The sequence below is a fragment of the Lagenorhynchus albirostris genome, chromosome 14 (assembly GCF_949774975.1).
Source record: "Lagenorhynchus albirostris chromosome 14, mLagAlb1.1, whole genome shotgun sequence".
NCBI lineage: Eukaryota > Metazoa > Chordata > Mammalia > Artiodactyla > Delphinidae > Lagenorhynchus > Lagenorhynchus albirostris.
This window is the reverse complement of record NC_083108.1, coordinates 41051392-41067979: the sequence shown is the minus strand read 5'-3', so window position 1 is coordinate 41067979 and position 16588 is coordinate 41051392.

Genomic DNA, 16588 nt, shown 5'->3' with positions numbered 1-16588 from the left:
CAATTTAATATTGTCCCAAGGTATTATTCCCACTTCTGTTATTCCCTTTTCTGTTACCTTCTTTCATAATATTCATGAATATAAGTTTATTTGAACATGTACTTGTGTATTGATTTTCTCTATCCGTAGAATATGAAATCCATGAAGCCCAGAATGTCATCTTTTTTGGGTATACTATATCTCCCACTCCTGACCCTGTGCCTACTTAGTAAATATTTATTGAATAAAACAATAAATGAATTAATGAATTCTCCAGCAAAGGATATTGCAGTTACAAATACCTACTTCCAATTTTGTTTTACATAATGACCAAACATTGCTTTTCCCCTTATTCACTTTCTTCTTGATTTTGATGATTCTTTTCTACAGTTTTTCCCATTTAAAACTAAAAAATCTTGTGACAAGGGTAGAAAAAAAATGAGTGGGAAATTCACAAAGAAGCCCTTTTACAATGTTGACTATAGAATCCTTTTGTGAAAGGCTGAGTTCCGTCAATTCATGCACCACTGGTTCCCCCTTCACCTTCCTCTTGCTTCTTCTTTCTCCTACTCACAGGTCTGCCCAAAGCTGCTGGCTAAGCCGCCTCAAACACAAAGGGGAATTAATACTGTAGGACATTTAGAATTCAGTGCCCACTTCACTGTGAGGTCTTAGAAAATCAAGGCAGCGTTTTAACCCTGGTTGCAAGTGGAAATCTTAATGTATTTGGACTTAAACTCATCATAATCAGAGCCTATTTTATGAATTATTATCTAATACTGCTGTGAAAAGTGAAACTTGAACGAATAGGAGTCCTGAATTTTTGTTTTCCCCTTTAGCTGTCCATCAATACGAGGTTTAAGTCTAGAGAGAGTTAGGGTACAACACTGAGGGGTGTGTGTGTGTGTGTGTGTATGTGTGTGTGTGTGTGTGTGTGTGTGTGTGTGTGTGTGACTGCCTGCATGTCCAGGGATGCCCCTTAGGTAGGCAAGTGGCCTAATGCATCTCATAGACACTTAATTGTACGAGTTAAGGGGCGGCTGTGAGTTAGCAAGTCACCAGGACGAAAAGCACTTCCGTCACTGCTGTCCCCAGTAATTCTGTCCCCTCTAGTTTCACCAGTCTTCTCATGGTGCTCCAGACACTGGGGTCTGCCAGCAACACACTGCCCATCTCAACCCAGAAGCTAAAACGACTTAAAACCAGAGACTATAAGGGCATAGATATATCTCACTTAGTGTTGGTACAAATTATTTAATCTTTATGAGCTTAAAGTTTCCTCACTGAAGGTAACTTGACAGAGTGACGGCCGCATGGGCTGTTGAGAGGATTAAGTAATGTATAAAGTGTTTAACACCGGTAATCGGCACATCACAAGTAAGGGCAGTGGCCGTTGTCACTGCTACCATTAGTCCTGTGGGTAGAATAAACCAGGGGCATCGTTTTCTCTTCTTCATATGTGATCTCACTGAAAATAAACAAACATCAGACTCCAGAATCCGAAGCCACTCTCTAGTGGCTAAGAGCCCAGATTCCAGAGCCAGGTTCCTTCACTTACTGGGCAGGGAACTTGAGGGAAATTGTTTAGCCTCCTTGTGATTCAGTCTCCTCATTTGCAAGATGAAGTAAAGGGTGCACCTATTTCCTTGGTGTGTGTTAGGATTAACTTATTCACGAGCTTGGACTAGTGTACGTGGCAAACATGTAATACCTGGAAGATGCAATTAATATTATTTTTGTTAACACTGAAGTCTCCTGGAGGGGGTGGTGGTAACGAGGGGATATTGCATTGTGTAAAAATACTACATAACTTCTTAGGAAAGCTCCCAGACTGTACAGCACAAGGAAGCCAGTTGTCCTCTTGCTCTCTTCCGGATTTCCAGAAGGCTCTTCTCCTCACTCCCAGGCTGCAGCTTCCTCCCATCTAACCATTCTTTTTTCAGGCCACACACTCATGAGTGTGTAAACTAGCCTACTCTTCACTGCCTTCTCCTTCCTAATGAAGAGCAAAACAACTCAATCAATCAAGCAAATAAGAAAGAAAGAAAGAATTCCTTCCAAGTAAGGACCACAGCTGTAAATTCTTCACACGTCATCTTCTCTCCAGATCACATGATTACATTTAATGACTTATCCAGATACACGTCACCAAGGCTGCGGAGTGGCTCTTCTCCTATCTCCTGGGCACAAAACCTTTAATTCCTTCGGTTCAGTCACATCTGACATGGATCCGCACTGCTCACCTCTAGTCCTAGCATTTACGGAACTTGATCTTTACAGAATTTATTTCCAAGTTTGTTCCCTGCCTGTGGACCCTAAGGTCAGCCCTTCTGGCTCTGGAATTTATTTCAGTTCTGCAGATGGAGTTGTATTCTTGTTCCTTCTCCTTCAAGAAAGAAAGCTACCTCTCTCTCTGCACTCAGAGGACCCTCTTTTGTGCTTTATGCTATCAACAATGAGGGAAACGGAAGCAGCTAAAATGTTTTGAAAACTCGGTGTCCGAGATACTTGATATGTGTCTGAATTTCAGTAACCACGAATATACTATATCAGATGTGGAAACCAGCTCTCAGAAAGGTTGAGTGACTTGCCTAAAGTCACACAGCGGTAGAGATAGTATTTAAACTTGAGTCTGTTTAACTTTCAAAAACTGTGCTTGTTTCTTCCATTATATCATACAGCTTCATTATTTTTAAATAATGATGTTATTATTTAAAAGTTTTAATTTTTCAGGACTTCCCTGGTGGTCCAGTGGTAAAGAATCCACCTATCAATGCAGGGGACGCGGGTTCTATCGCTGGTGGGGGAACTAAGATCCCACATGCCATCGTGCAACTCAGCCCATGCACCACAATTACTGAGCCTGTGTGCCTCAGCTAGAGAGCCCACGTACCTCAAATTACAGAGCCCACGCACTCTGGAACCCGCACTCCACAACTACAGAGCCCACGCGCCCTGGAGCCTGTGCACCACAACTAGAGAGAGAAAAATCCACACCCCACAACTAGAGAGAAGCCCGCACACTGCAACGAAAGGTCCCCCATGCCGCAGCTAAGACCTGATGCAGCCAAAAAAATTTTTTTAACTTTTTTTAAAATTTTAATGGATGATTCTATTTTAATTCTACATGGCTTATATATATTATTCTCCTGGATGTAAAATGATAAGTGGGATGGAAAGGAATAATACTACCTTGAGTATTTTCTCTCTTTGTTTAGTTTCTCTCTCTCACTGTTCCCTATTTATATAACATCTATCTATCGGCATATGTTCACACAATATGTATGTATGTGTATTTACTAGATCCATCTGATATTTATTGAGAATGTATGTGAAGCTGATGAAAACATCTCATCTTTTTCATCATTACAAAATTTAGAAGCTCTGACCTTGCCTTGGTATCGTCAATGACCAGCACTGAGCTGGGCCAGCATTTGGCAAAGTCTCACTTCCACACCTGCTTTCCTGGCTAGAACTAGCCTCACCTGGCCCTGAAGTTGGACATTGTCTCCGTGAGAGCTCTCCTACCACAGCCTGTGTTCCTGCAGGGCTAGTTGGAGGACATCACCTCTGTGCTCAGCAATACAAGCTCCCAAGTGGGATTCTCACTGAATTCCCTTTTTAGACTTGTTCAAAGTCATGCAAGGAGGAAGGTTGTAAATGGTGGGTGTGTCGTATCCTAGAAGAAGAGACGAGCTAATTTCCCTGTCAGTGTATTTGAATAACCTGGAAGTGAAACATGATAAGGTTTGTCTATGTTGCTGTTTATTAGTTTATCATAGGTTTCACCCTCTGCCCTTAACACAGAGAAGGAAGCTGTAGGCTTATCCTTCTCTCTACAGCTGCAAACGTGATCTCCTACGAAAAGCCAACACGACAATTCTTTTATGATTAGGAAGTAGGAAGTTTGACAGCTTCTGAAAATAAATGCCTGTATTCCATTTTCTAGCAGGCTGTTGTGGTTCATCTTCTGTCTGGGAATTGGATAAAAACGTCAGTGGATATTCCAAAGGTCAGAATTTCAGAACTGCTGCCATGACTGTATTGTCACCAAGTATTAATGAATCTCTCGCTCGTTTTCTTTTTTTAAGAGGCCTGGTCATGTCCAGGGGAATGCCAGGTACATTTTTCTTAATGTATGAGCACAAGTTACATATAACAACCTAACAACACAATGCTGCCTCTTTAATGCTAATCTATTCCTTGCAATCTACTAGATACATGTAGAGTCATTGGTGTGTATCAAGAGAGCAAAATCAGATTCTGAAAATATCTGAAAGGATGCACTAGAGTGTACATAATAATGTATTTTAATCTGCCAGGCCTTAAAATTAATCATGAATTCCCACAGAGATTTTAATAATTTTGAGATGATTTTTTTTTTATAGAGCAATATTCTTGGACAGAGTTTTCTAAACACTGCATGGGGAAAAAAGTAGGTGGGGGAGGGGGAAAAGGGGTGGTTTCTCATTTGCCACCATATAGGAGATAAAAACATTAGGGGAACAGGCTTTCTTTTGCTCCTAACTAAAAAGCAAGGTAAGTGTTTCAAAAAAAGCCTTTATCACTCCATAAAAGCTGGCAAATTGCAGGAAGTTTATTAGGGGAAATAATGTGCATTTGTTAAGTAGAGGGAATAGTCCTGAAGGGAAGAGGTCCACTCTGGCGAGGGGGTAGATGCCTCCGAAACATTAGGAAATTTGGCCATCAGCAGTTTTCAGAGTTGTACAGGAGGAAAACCTTGGAAATCAAACTGCCCTAGACTCTGGAAAGGGTGACCATATATTTATTGTCCAAACAGGGATTTTTGAGAGGAAAAGTAAAGGTCAATCATCACACTGGAACATATGTTTAAATACTTGAGTTCGAGGACACGTAGCAGTGGTATAGAGATTTCTGATTTAGCATCATCCTTGCCTTTCAACAAGGGGTGATCTTGTGTGCTTCTGTCACCTTGCCAAATGCTGTGACTGTAAACCATTCGGGCTCTTCCAGCTTTATCCAACAAAGATACTATGTGAACTTATAAATATAGAGGTTTTTATTCCTGAAAATGAACAACTAAAAATATTATGTTCTAGACTGATGATTCTTCCAGGATTTTCAGGGTAGTAGAAAGAAATAAGGTCTTAGAGGATATGCTGGGCTTTCTATATCTTTTTTTTTTTTTTTGGCTGCATCATGTCTTAGTTGCAGCACATGAAATCTTTGTTGAGACATGAGGGATCTTTTCATTACAGTGTTCGGTCTGCTTGGGTTTCTCCCTAGTTGCGACACGCAGGCTTCTCTCTAGTTGTGGCATGCGGGTTTTCTCTTCTCTAGTTGTGGTGCACGGGCTCTGTAGTTTGCAGGCACATGGGCTCTCTTGTTGAGGTGCATGAGCTCAGTAGTTGTGGTGCGTGGGCTTAATTGCCCTGCGGCATGTGGGATCTTAGTTCCCCCACCAGCGATAGAACCTGCGTCCCCTGCATTGGAAGGTGGATTCTTTACCACTGGACCACCAGGGAAGTCCCTCTATATCTTTTTAACTCTCCATGAATACCCAATTTCATCATCTGGGTATAGGGAGAATGAATTGCTCTTGGGGCTGACCAAGTACAGGGTAACTCTCCCTGAAATGTGGTTGTCAAAATGGAACAGGGAAGAACAAAATCTGACTCCATGTTGGATCTGTTTCTTTTACTTTGACCTTTGCTTTCCATTGCTGGTGATCTCTCTATAGTTATAGGCATACATAATGGCCTGCCTCAGGGAACCCTGTCCCTCTGCCTGAATGTTAAATTAAAGTGCCTTTGTTCAGCCCACAGGGAAACACCCTCACCCTGCCCACCTGTGAATGGCTGCAGAAAAGAAGAAATGAACACATCCTCTCCCAGAGGATGGCCAAAACCAGGAGATATTTTGCAAGACTTATGGCCTTTTTACTTTGCTTCTTCACCTCGTCTCCCTCTCTGTTCTATAAAAGAAACTAGCATCCAGACCCTGATAAGATGGTACTCTAGGACGCTGGTCCGCCATCTTCTCGGACCCCCGGCTTTCCAAATAAAGTCGTTATTCCTTGCCTCAACCCCTCGTTTCCAATTTATTGGCCTGTTGTGCAGTGAGCAGAGTGAGCTTGGACTCGGTAACAAGAACATGTCTTAGTTTTTCTTCGTCCCATCCACTAAAACTTCCCCCATCCCCCCCACATGGTTTATCAGAAGGTGAAATGCTGGGATTGACCTCATTGTTTTGGGAGGACCAACTCATTTTTCATGGTCAGTGTATGTTTAGAAACTTTAAGTAATGGAAAGTATACAAAAGGGAAGGAGGAAGAAATAGGAGGAGTTCCAGGGAACAGATGCGTAATTATAAAGACAGGAAGTAGGATTTTAACTGCACTACATTACCTTCAAATAATTTGCAGGCTGGTCAGATCAGAAATCTCACTAGTGTGTGCTCCACCCTCTTTGGGTGGGTGGTGAAATAAAATTTGGAGATACTGTATTAGCTCCAGTTTAGCCACCACTTCCCTTCCAAATTTCCCACCTTTCTCTGTCCCATTGAATCAGTGACATTCATCGTCTCAAGGGGTATGTACTGAATGGAATGCAATAGTAGAACAGGATACAAAAGAACAGTAAGTAAACAAGTGAAACCCTGATTATTCACATCCTTTAAGGGTAGTGAAAATACTTTTCAGTTTGGGAAGAGTTGCTTGGGAGAGCTTAGCTTGTCCCAGAAGAATGTTTAGATCTGTCCCAAGAGAGGGCCCTTTGGTTGCTGCAGGCAGGGAGCCTGAGATGGGGATGAGTGGAGAAGGGATGGACAGGAGAGCAACCTGGGCAGAGCCCCTCTGGGAAGTCCTCCACGGCCCCAGGCAAGAGTAGCGGAAAGAAACAAACAAAAATTGGTTGCCAGGAACTCTACAGACCTCCTGAACTGACATTTCTCCTCCTTCCTAGAGCCACCCAGAGAGGTGTAGGAGAACATCACAGTTTCTGTGCTTCCTGAGAGGGGTGTGGAATACCACCAAGTGGGCTGGTGGAAGCAGGAGCCCTGGGGTTGAGATGTGGGAACGCAGAGTGACTACCAGGGCCTGAGGAGCAGTGGCCATCTGGGGACCTGAAATATCTCCCTGCAGCAAAATTAGAGCCAGACCAAAGACGAGATAGAAGAGGGACTCCGCATTGAGAACGTGTAGGGAATGGAGGATGCCTGAAATTCTCAGAAATTCTCTGGGAATTTTAATGCCACTCTAGGGAGAAAGGGAGTAGACAACCCTGAGCTGACCTGTAGCAAATTTCCTTAATTAAATGAAATGTGGGTTGAACATTGGGATTTTAATGGACACATAGAAAAAAGTGGAAAAGTTCCACATTTCCCACACCTGAGTATTTGCTTGTGACGTATCCAACCCCTGCACCAGAATTCTCATCACTCAGTATTTTGCTCACTGTTTAACAGGCACCATGTAAACATCTTTTCATTGCATAAATGGAATGAAAACATCCCTGTCTCTCAAAAATAAACCAACAAAACACGACAAAACAAAGGAAATCCTCAGTAACGAGTACATGAATGTCAAGTTGAATACTTGTCTTAAAGATTTAGAGAGCTCTTCTAGGAGAGGGTTTATTAACCCACTCATGCCAACCCTCATTGGCAACAGGAAAACAGATAAAGGAGCTTGAAGCCTGGCACAAACAGAGCTCATCCTAAAGCTGTAGGTGCTTTTGTGGTACGCTAATGGAAGGAGAACAAGAGTGGAATTTCTGGAGATCTTTCAAAATGGGATAGACTAGAAGCTATCTGAAAATCACTTAGGTAGTCCTGCTTAGAAATAGGGGAATGATGATTTCTTGATTTCTTTTTCTCAAGAAATACAGCTTCAGCTCTAGGAGAGGATTTTAAATCTAATCAGAGGTCAATTTATATTTTAGAACAAGAACTACAGTTTCCCCTGAACATAGTATATTAATTTTTGATCAGTATTGTGTGTTTGCTAACAGATCGGGTATGTAAAGCTAAAAATGCCACATGCCCTATAGGGAGCTTTTTATTTCTAGTGACATATATTGGAGTTATTCTTCTTTGTTCATATGATTTACCTTCAAAAATCGATTGACTGTGCCCCCCAGAGAAGTGCAGATAGCTGTTTTAATAATCATATTGGTATTCGGGTGGAATGGAGTGGGATAGAACTGAAAGAACTTGCAGGGTAATATTGTTCCTGGGATCTCTGGTTTCACCAGACTGCGTATAATATTTAAAGTGCAGTAGTACAGCTAGAGTTTGCAGAATAAAGTTAGCAATTCCATTCCTGTAAACATCGATCTTTTATCCTCCTTCTGAGCTTTGAGAGCCCTTAGATCATATGAGAAGCAGCCAATAGACTGCTAGGTCAACAGATGGCAGGGTTACACTATCTCTGTCTCTCTCCCACCAAGGACAGCAGGAATTTACCTGGACCATTTGACTGTCTGGTTGATCCAGTGCTGGCTTTAGCACTGGCTTTAGTAGAGCTGGTATTGAGGTCTTCAAATTCTGCTTCTGACCCCAGGGATTCTGTGCCATCAGAACATGCTGGTGGACTCAGACAGTCCTTTGGCTTGCCCCTTACGGGCAACATACATCGTAAGACTGTGGAAGCAATGGAGGATTGGATCCTTTAAGTATAGCATAATAAATAAAGTGATAGAGTAACAGTCTATTTTATTATCTTTTGCTTATGATATCCTTCTTGGGATATCCATATCATCTATGACAATATGGGTCTTATATTGCACCTTCAGGAGATATATACTTTCATTTAATTTTTAACACAGTACAGATATTGTGTCCCTTGCACAGATGAGAAAACTGAGATCTAGAACAGATCTAGATAGTAAAGAGCAGGGCAGAGATTTGAAATCAGGTGTGTCCACCCCAAAAACCTATGCATTGCTTCTAGGCATAAAGTTTTCCCAGTGTAGGAGCTACTTATTGATAGTTGCTAACTCGTCAGAGGTGGCAGTGTTTAGTTGTGGCCTGATTAATGTGACAACTAACTTTTTGGTGTAGCATTTGCAGTCTTGCCCAGTTTACTTTTATTGAGATCTTCCAGTTCCTGTGAGCAATAGTGAGACTTGCTCTATCAAGACGCAGGACATCTCAGGAAGACTGGGGCAGAGTTAGAAAAGGAATCCTGGCCCCAGAGTCTCCCGTTTACTGCATCCTCTCTGGTTTATACGATCTGAAAGGCAGTTCCTCTAAATTCACCTCTGTTAGCCTAGGTTGTTGTGTGGGAACAATGAATTTCCTCAGGCACATCTTAGCATTTTCCAGCCACTTTCAGAGACCAACCTTGTAATATTTTAGTTGAACCATATCACTTGTGCTTCTAACATTGATCTGGATTTTACACAGCTGTTTACATTAATATGTGTTAAAATGCCTAATTACTGCTACAATCACAGCCAGGCTCAATAGACTTGCCAGCTCTTAAATATATAGTCGTGTCTTCATCAAACACAAAGGTCGGTGAGCATCCTAAGCTCCTTCAATCCTTCAAACTGGATTAAGGGCAATAGATGCAACCCTTCAAACAAGAATACAGAATTTTGCATATTTCATGGTAATATGCTCATCTGCTTGTTTTGTTGTTGTTTCCCAGGTTTTCAGAAATGGTTGTTGATAAAAAGAGGTCAGAATGTGAGATGAAGTGGGTGTTTACAGTGGGATTGAGGGAAAGGCTTGAGGATACCTGTAAAAGACTGTGTATCATGTCTATTATAGCATTTTTATGTGTGACTTAATAGTAAATTTTTGGCTGACAATTCTTTAGCCAGTTGAGCAAACCTGTTATTAGTTATTTTTAGCAGGTGTTTGAGCACCTATGTAGGAACTATGATAAGAGCTGGTGACTGCAGTATAATGTCCATAGAGTTAGAGTTCCATGTGTGTCAGTTTCTCTGGGAATGTAGAGGGGGCAGCGGTTTGCATTGAGAGTTCAGGGAAGACTTCATAAATATGTTTGCATTGGAGAAATGGAGGATTTTCAAGGAGGGCAAGGAAGGGAAAGATAGACAGGAAATATCAAAAAGCAGTTATAGTCACCAGTCAAGTGGAAGAGAGCATGGCAAGTTCTGGAAACTACAGTAGCTCAAGTAGGTTGAGGAGGAGAGTGCTGTTGGTGGAAACCTAGGAGATGCAACATTAGGGACATGCTGTAACTCTGTTACATGCTGTAACTCCTGTAGATGATGGCATATCTCATAATAGTAAGAGGATACAATACACCAAGGAAAGAGAGTTAATTGGAGAGCTGCCATTTGACCCCTGGGAGTTTTGTCAGTGGTCACACAACCCATCTCCAAAGATATATGTGCCCCCAATGTCTAACCAGCTTGTGCTACAGAAGCCTATGGCAGTCTATTGACATTAGCAGGGAATCATTAGTTTTATCTATTTTCTCATTGGCTGATTTATTGATTGAGTCATGTACTCATTCCTGCATTGATTCAATAAATGTCTACTTAGCCCCTACTATATTTCAGTATTTGTGCTAGTCACTGAGGAAATGACAGGGATGCTCTCTTCTGTCTGAGAATAAGAGATGATGGGAAAAAAGCATCAGGAGATTTGGCGAAGAATGAGAATGATTAAATCACCCTCATTGATTTCATCAATAGAAACATGCCACTTTCGGAACTTTATAGATTCTCTAATTTCGCCCTCTACTCACCTCATTTAAGAGAATATTTATTTTTTACATTGAACTCCCATGTATTTAGAAGGTAAATACATGTAAGACTAAAATAACTGGAATTTTCAAAAGGGCTTCATTGTTGTATGGGGGGAAATTGTAAGGATTTGGGGATTTAATCAGAATTGAAACTGAAAATGAAAAGACATCCTGAAATTACTGTATATTCAATTCATTTCTTATATCTTCCTCATCTAAATACTGCACAATAAAAACATGCTTAGAATGGAGACAACTAACACACATCAAGTGTATTTTGAAATCAACAAAGGCTGAATTATGCGCAATATAACCTTTGGACACACACACAAACACACACACACCTGTAACCTCTATTAAGGGCAGAGATTATGTTTATCTTGTTCACAGCTGAATCCCTAGCGTCTGGCATGTCATGTACTCGGTAAATAAGTTATTAAATGCATGATTGTTCATGGTAATTACCAATTGTAGTAGATTATCTTATTGTTCTCAACCCTCCTCCTCTCCCTCTATCCACACCCTTTGCCATGTGCCCTTGTAACCCCTCCCACCCCAGTGATGTTGGTCTTGGTCAAGTGATTTCCTTTGGCTGGAAAGTGGTTGGGAGGGGCAGTGAGGTGACGTTGAGCTGCACCCTTGGGGTCATCACTGCTTCCACTGGGCTTTATGCACTTCTGTCCTGGATGTGAGGTGTCTCTCTGCCAGTCCTTAATTGAAACTAAAATTCTTCAGCAGATGGAGGACGGGCTACCTTTTACTTTTTAACTACAAATGTAACTGGTACATGTCATGATTCTTGGGGCTTCTGTTCTAGTAGTGAAGACTAAATGAGATGCCTTAGTGAAGTTACCCTGGAGTTGATCCTGAGTCAAGGATTTGGACGCAGGTCGTTTATTGGGAGATGATCTCTGGAAGCAGTCTTGACAGAGCAGGAAGGAGACAGGAAAAGTAATACACATGCACTATGGACTGGCTCTTGTTGTGGGCATCAAGGTATTAATCCCACTGGGGACCCTCTGAAGAAATTTAGAGAGGGTGCACCTCAAAATGATCTATTTAAAACATGGGATTCTGGGGCATTCATCCACTGATGCTTCTTTCTCATTAATTAAAGGTTCCATCCTGCCCCAGGGATATTATTCCCCCAACCCACACCCACACTTCCTGGCTGTGACTGGGTTGTGTGGATTTAGAGATAGTCCGCAGGCAGAAAAGGGGAGAAAACTTGCTTCTTGGGCTTGAGAAAGGAGGGTGGCAGAATTAGTGCGTGGAAGTACTTACTGCAGCTACTTTGAATTCAGAGGTGGGCCAGATAAATGTAATGTGGGTCACAAAAAGTGCCTGCTTTGAGATAACATTTATACAATGTGCTGTGTGGACCATCAAGTTCTAAACAACTGTTATTGGTTATTAATAATGAAAAACTTGAAATATTCTTGTTTATAATAAAAGTTTATCAAATAATATGACTTGTCCTAATTAATAGTATCTATGATACTATTGTGCAGAGTTATACCAGTCATTTGTTTGCAAAAGGCCAGAGATTGGGTGGATATTCATATACCCCTTCTACTTCCCTGCCCTATTTTTCTTCTCTCCCAGATACCACGGCAGTTAACACACACACACACACACACACACACACACACACACACACACACCAGTAATCTATCTACCCTCTTATTGCTCCCAGATATCTTTATTCTAATGAGCATGTGAAAACCCCAGATGGGAGTAGAGAAAGAAAATGGAGAATATTCAGTTCTTCTTTCTACCCTTCCTGTGGATTGGGATTGAGAGGTGAAACGAACACATTCTTTGTAGAACTACTCTCTCAATAGAAGGTCCAGGAATCCCACACACTTGCTACGACCCTCGCTACCAATCCACGGACACAACCAGGCTGTACTTAAGCTGCATCGCCAGAGTCCAGGCCTCTCATACTCTAATATGTGTGATTATACAATCATCAAGGAATATTCAGTAATTGCTCAAAGAGTTCTGTGGTTCTCTCATTCCAAAGAAAGTAGAATTCTAAGAAGACTCCACGTGGCAAGGTCCATAATGGAGGGTGACGCTTATGGAACGAATCCAACATGCACACCTCTCTGGAGAAAGACATCACTCAGTGTAAAGATCGCCGTGACCCCTGCTTTACGTTTCATCAAAAAACTATTAAGTCCATCAGCTTAGTTGCCCTTTAGCCTTGTGTGGACATTAACGCAGAGCTACTGAAAGATCAGCGTGGGTGTAAAATGTTTAGCTCCAGACTGCCATTTCCTTAAAAAAAAAAAAAAAAAAATCCTGAAACTCATTGACGAAAAGGAAGAAAACTCTCCACTGCTACAAGTGTTGTTGGATGCAGTCTGCTGTTCTAATAAATGACTCTCCAATATAAATGGTTTGATGTAATGAAATAATATTTCTTACCCACGTCTGTGCATTGGATTTGGGAGGTGGTGGGTTGCTCATTTATGCGGTCATCCAAGGAGCCACAGCCTCTTCTCATCGTGAGATTCACTCTCCTTCGCCTCCTCTGACTATGCTCTCTTCTCTCACTTCAGCTAATGGACAAGGAAAAGACACGAGGTTATCAGGTGGGCCTGGAAGTAATTCATGGCACTTCCACTCATATCCCTTTGGTGAGAACTTAGTCATACGGCCACACGTTGCTGGAGAAGAGGCTGGAAATTATAGTGTAACTGAATGCCCAGGAAGTAGAACTCAGATATGGGTGAAATCTTGCTGCCTCTGCTAAATAAAGCATAGTAGAAATGTGAGGCTTAATTGAACCAAGAAACAACATTAGGACGCTTCATGTTCTTTGTGGGCCAGTAATACATTTAGTTTCTTGTCTCCAAAGACAGGCGAGGCTGCAAGTTTCACCTATTATGTTAGATGGTCTACTCTGGGCATGTGGACAATTTATTCTCGCGTGAAGACAGCTCTCATCTCTGGTTTTGTCCTGTTGCCTCTGGTGCTGCTTTGGTATTGTGGATGAAATAGAAGGTGAAGGTAACATTCTATTTTCACACAGTGAAGGCTCATGGTTGGCCTCCTGATAATCAGGTGATTGCTGGCACAATCACCACCGAGGCGGTTAGATTTTTCTAAGTATCCAGCAGTTTGGTGATGAATGTCTGAGCCAGAGTCCGGGAGGGTGAAAGAGGAAGGGTGCTCATGTTTAGAATCATTTAGGAGCATTTTCAACATATTCATGCTGGTCTCAGGGTGAATCAGCATTAGACGTACATTTCTGAGAGAAGGGAAGTAAGAAGTAGACTTTGCAGAAGCTCCCCTCACCCTGCTGAAAGTCACTACTTGTGATACTGAGTTGCTCTCTTAGAGTGGTTGCCTCTCTTTTTCCTCATAGCGTATTCATTCTACCTCGTCTTTCATGGAGAGCAATTTTCCTACTGGGTAATCACTGAAATTTAGTGTATAAGTCTGCCAGTGCTGCCGTAACAGAATACCACAGACGGGATGGCTTAAACCGCAGGACTTTTATTCTCACAGTTGTGGAGGCTAGAAGTCCAAGAGCAAGGTGTTGGCAGGTTTGCTTTCGTTTGGGGCTACTCTCCTTGTCTTGCAGATGGCCGTCTTCTTCTGGTATCATCACAAGACCTTTTCTCTGTGCATGTGCATCCCTGGGTCTCTTCATCTTCTCATAAGGACACCAGTCATATTGGATAGGGCCCCACCTTCATGACCTCATTTAACATTAATTACCTTAATTATATATTCTTCTTCAGATTCTTTTCCATTATAGTTTATTACAAGATACTGAATTTAGTTCCCTGTGCTATACAGTAGGACCTGATTGTTTACCTTTTTTTTTTTTTTTTTTGGTACGCGGGCCTCTCCCATTGCGGAGCACAGGCTCCGGACGCGCAGGCTCAGCGGCCATGGCTCACGGGCCCAGCTGCTCCGAGGCACGTGGGATCTTCCCGGACCGGGGCACGAACCCGTGTCCCCTGCATCGGCAGGCGGACTCTCAACCACTGCGCCACCAGGGAAGCCCTATTTTACATATAGTAGTGTGTATCTGCTAATCCCAAACTCCTAATTTATCCCTCCCCCTCTTTTCCCCTTTGATAACCATAAGTTTCTTTTCTATGTCTGTGAGTCTATTTCTGTTTCATAAATAAGTTCATTTGTATCATTTCTTTTAAGATTCCACATATAATTGATATCATATGCTTGTCTTTCTCTGTCTGACTTACTTCACTTAGTATGATAATCTCTTAGGTCCAACCAAGTTGTTGCAAAAGGCATTATTTCATTATTTTTATGGTTAGGGCCCCTCATATTTTCATGAATGAGGTGTCGTCTGACAACTCGGAGCCTTTACCCAAGGTGGTGGTCACTTTACTGGTAGGAACTCCATTGTTCATGAGGCTTGCAGTACCTGAGGTCAATGAGTGAAGGCCCTCAGCGTATACTCTCTGGTCAGCTCTGCTCTCTGAGTGTGGAAAATCAGTCTTGCATCTTCCCTCCAAAGAGCTGATCCATGCAGCTCTGTTCTTAGGAACAGACCGTCCATTTCAAATGAGTACATTTCATTATGATCTACAGGGCATGGTTTTTTGGTTTTTCACAAATGCATTAAAAAAATCTCCAAGTTCCCACTTCTCTTAACTCTTTCATGATATACCCATAAATTACAGGATCTGAGAGAGTGGAAAATGTGCCTTGTTTACCTTTATATCTTTAATTCCTAATATAGTATGAATATAGTTAGTGCTTGCTAAGTATTTGGTGACTACATTTATACTCTAGTGCAATCTTTGGGGGGTATTTGCAAATACTACCTTCATTACCACAGTTTTTAAAATGTGGCACCAAAACAGAGAAGAGAAAGATTCAGATTTTGGAAGCAGATTTGAATTATATATGTTAATTCGAGTGCCATATCTTTTCCCAACTCCAGTGTCTAAACCATTAGGGTTAAACTCATGCTTATTTGCGTCGGCATTCATTCCCTTTCAATGGCATTATTACTACTGTTTATCATTGCCTCGGCTTTACCAACATGCTTGGTGCTGCTCAAGACATTAAAAAGATAGCTCTTGCCTTAGGGATTACACTCAGATAGGCAAACAAACAAAATGTATTTAAGGAGGGGTAGATTGATCGCAGAGATGCAATTTCTCAGGTGTCTGTTTGTCCTTTGGGTTCGTTTGTCATTTTTTTTCTAACATCTTTATGGGAGTAAAATTGCTTTACAGTGGTGTGTTAGTTTCTGCTTTATAACAAAGTGAATCAGCTATACATATACATATATCCCCATAGCCCCTCTCTCTGTGTCTCCCTCCCACCCTCCCTATCCCACCCCTCTTGGTGGTCACAAAACACTGAGGTGATCTCCCTGTGCTATGCAGTTGCTTCCGACTAGCTATCTATTTTACATTTGGCAGTGTATATATGTCCATGCCACTCTCTCACTTCATCCCAGCTTATTCTGCCCCCTCCCCGTGTCCTCAAGTCCATTCTCTACGTCTGTGTCTTTATTCCTGTCCTGCCCCTAGGTTCTTCAGAAACTTTTTTTTTTAAGGTTCCATATATATATGTTAGCATACAGTATTTGTTTTTCTCTTTCTGACATACTTCACTCTGTATGACAGACTCTAGGTCCATCCACCTCGCTACAAATAACTGAATTTTGTTTCTTTTTATGGCTGAGTAATACTCCAATGTATATATGTGCCACATCTTCTTCATCCATTCATCTGTTGATGGACACTTAGGTTGCTTCCATGTCCTGGCTATTGTAAATAGAGCTGCAATGAACATCGTGATACATGACTCTTTTTGAATTATGGTTTTCTCAGGGTATATGCCCAGCAGTGGGATTGCTGGGTCGTATGGTAGTTCTATTTTTAGTTTTTTAAGGACCCTCCA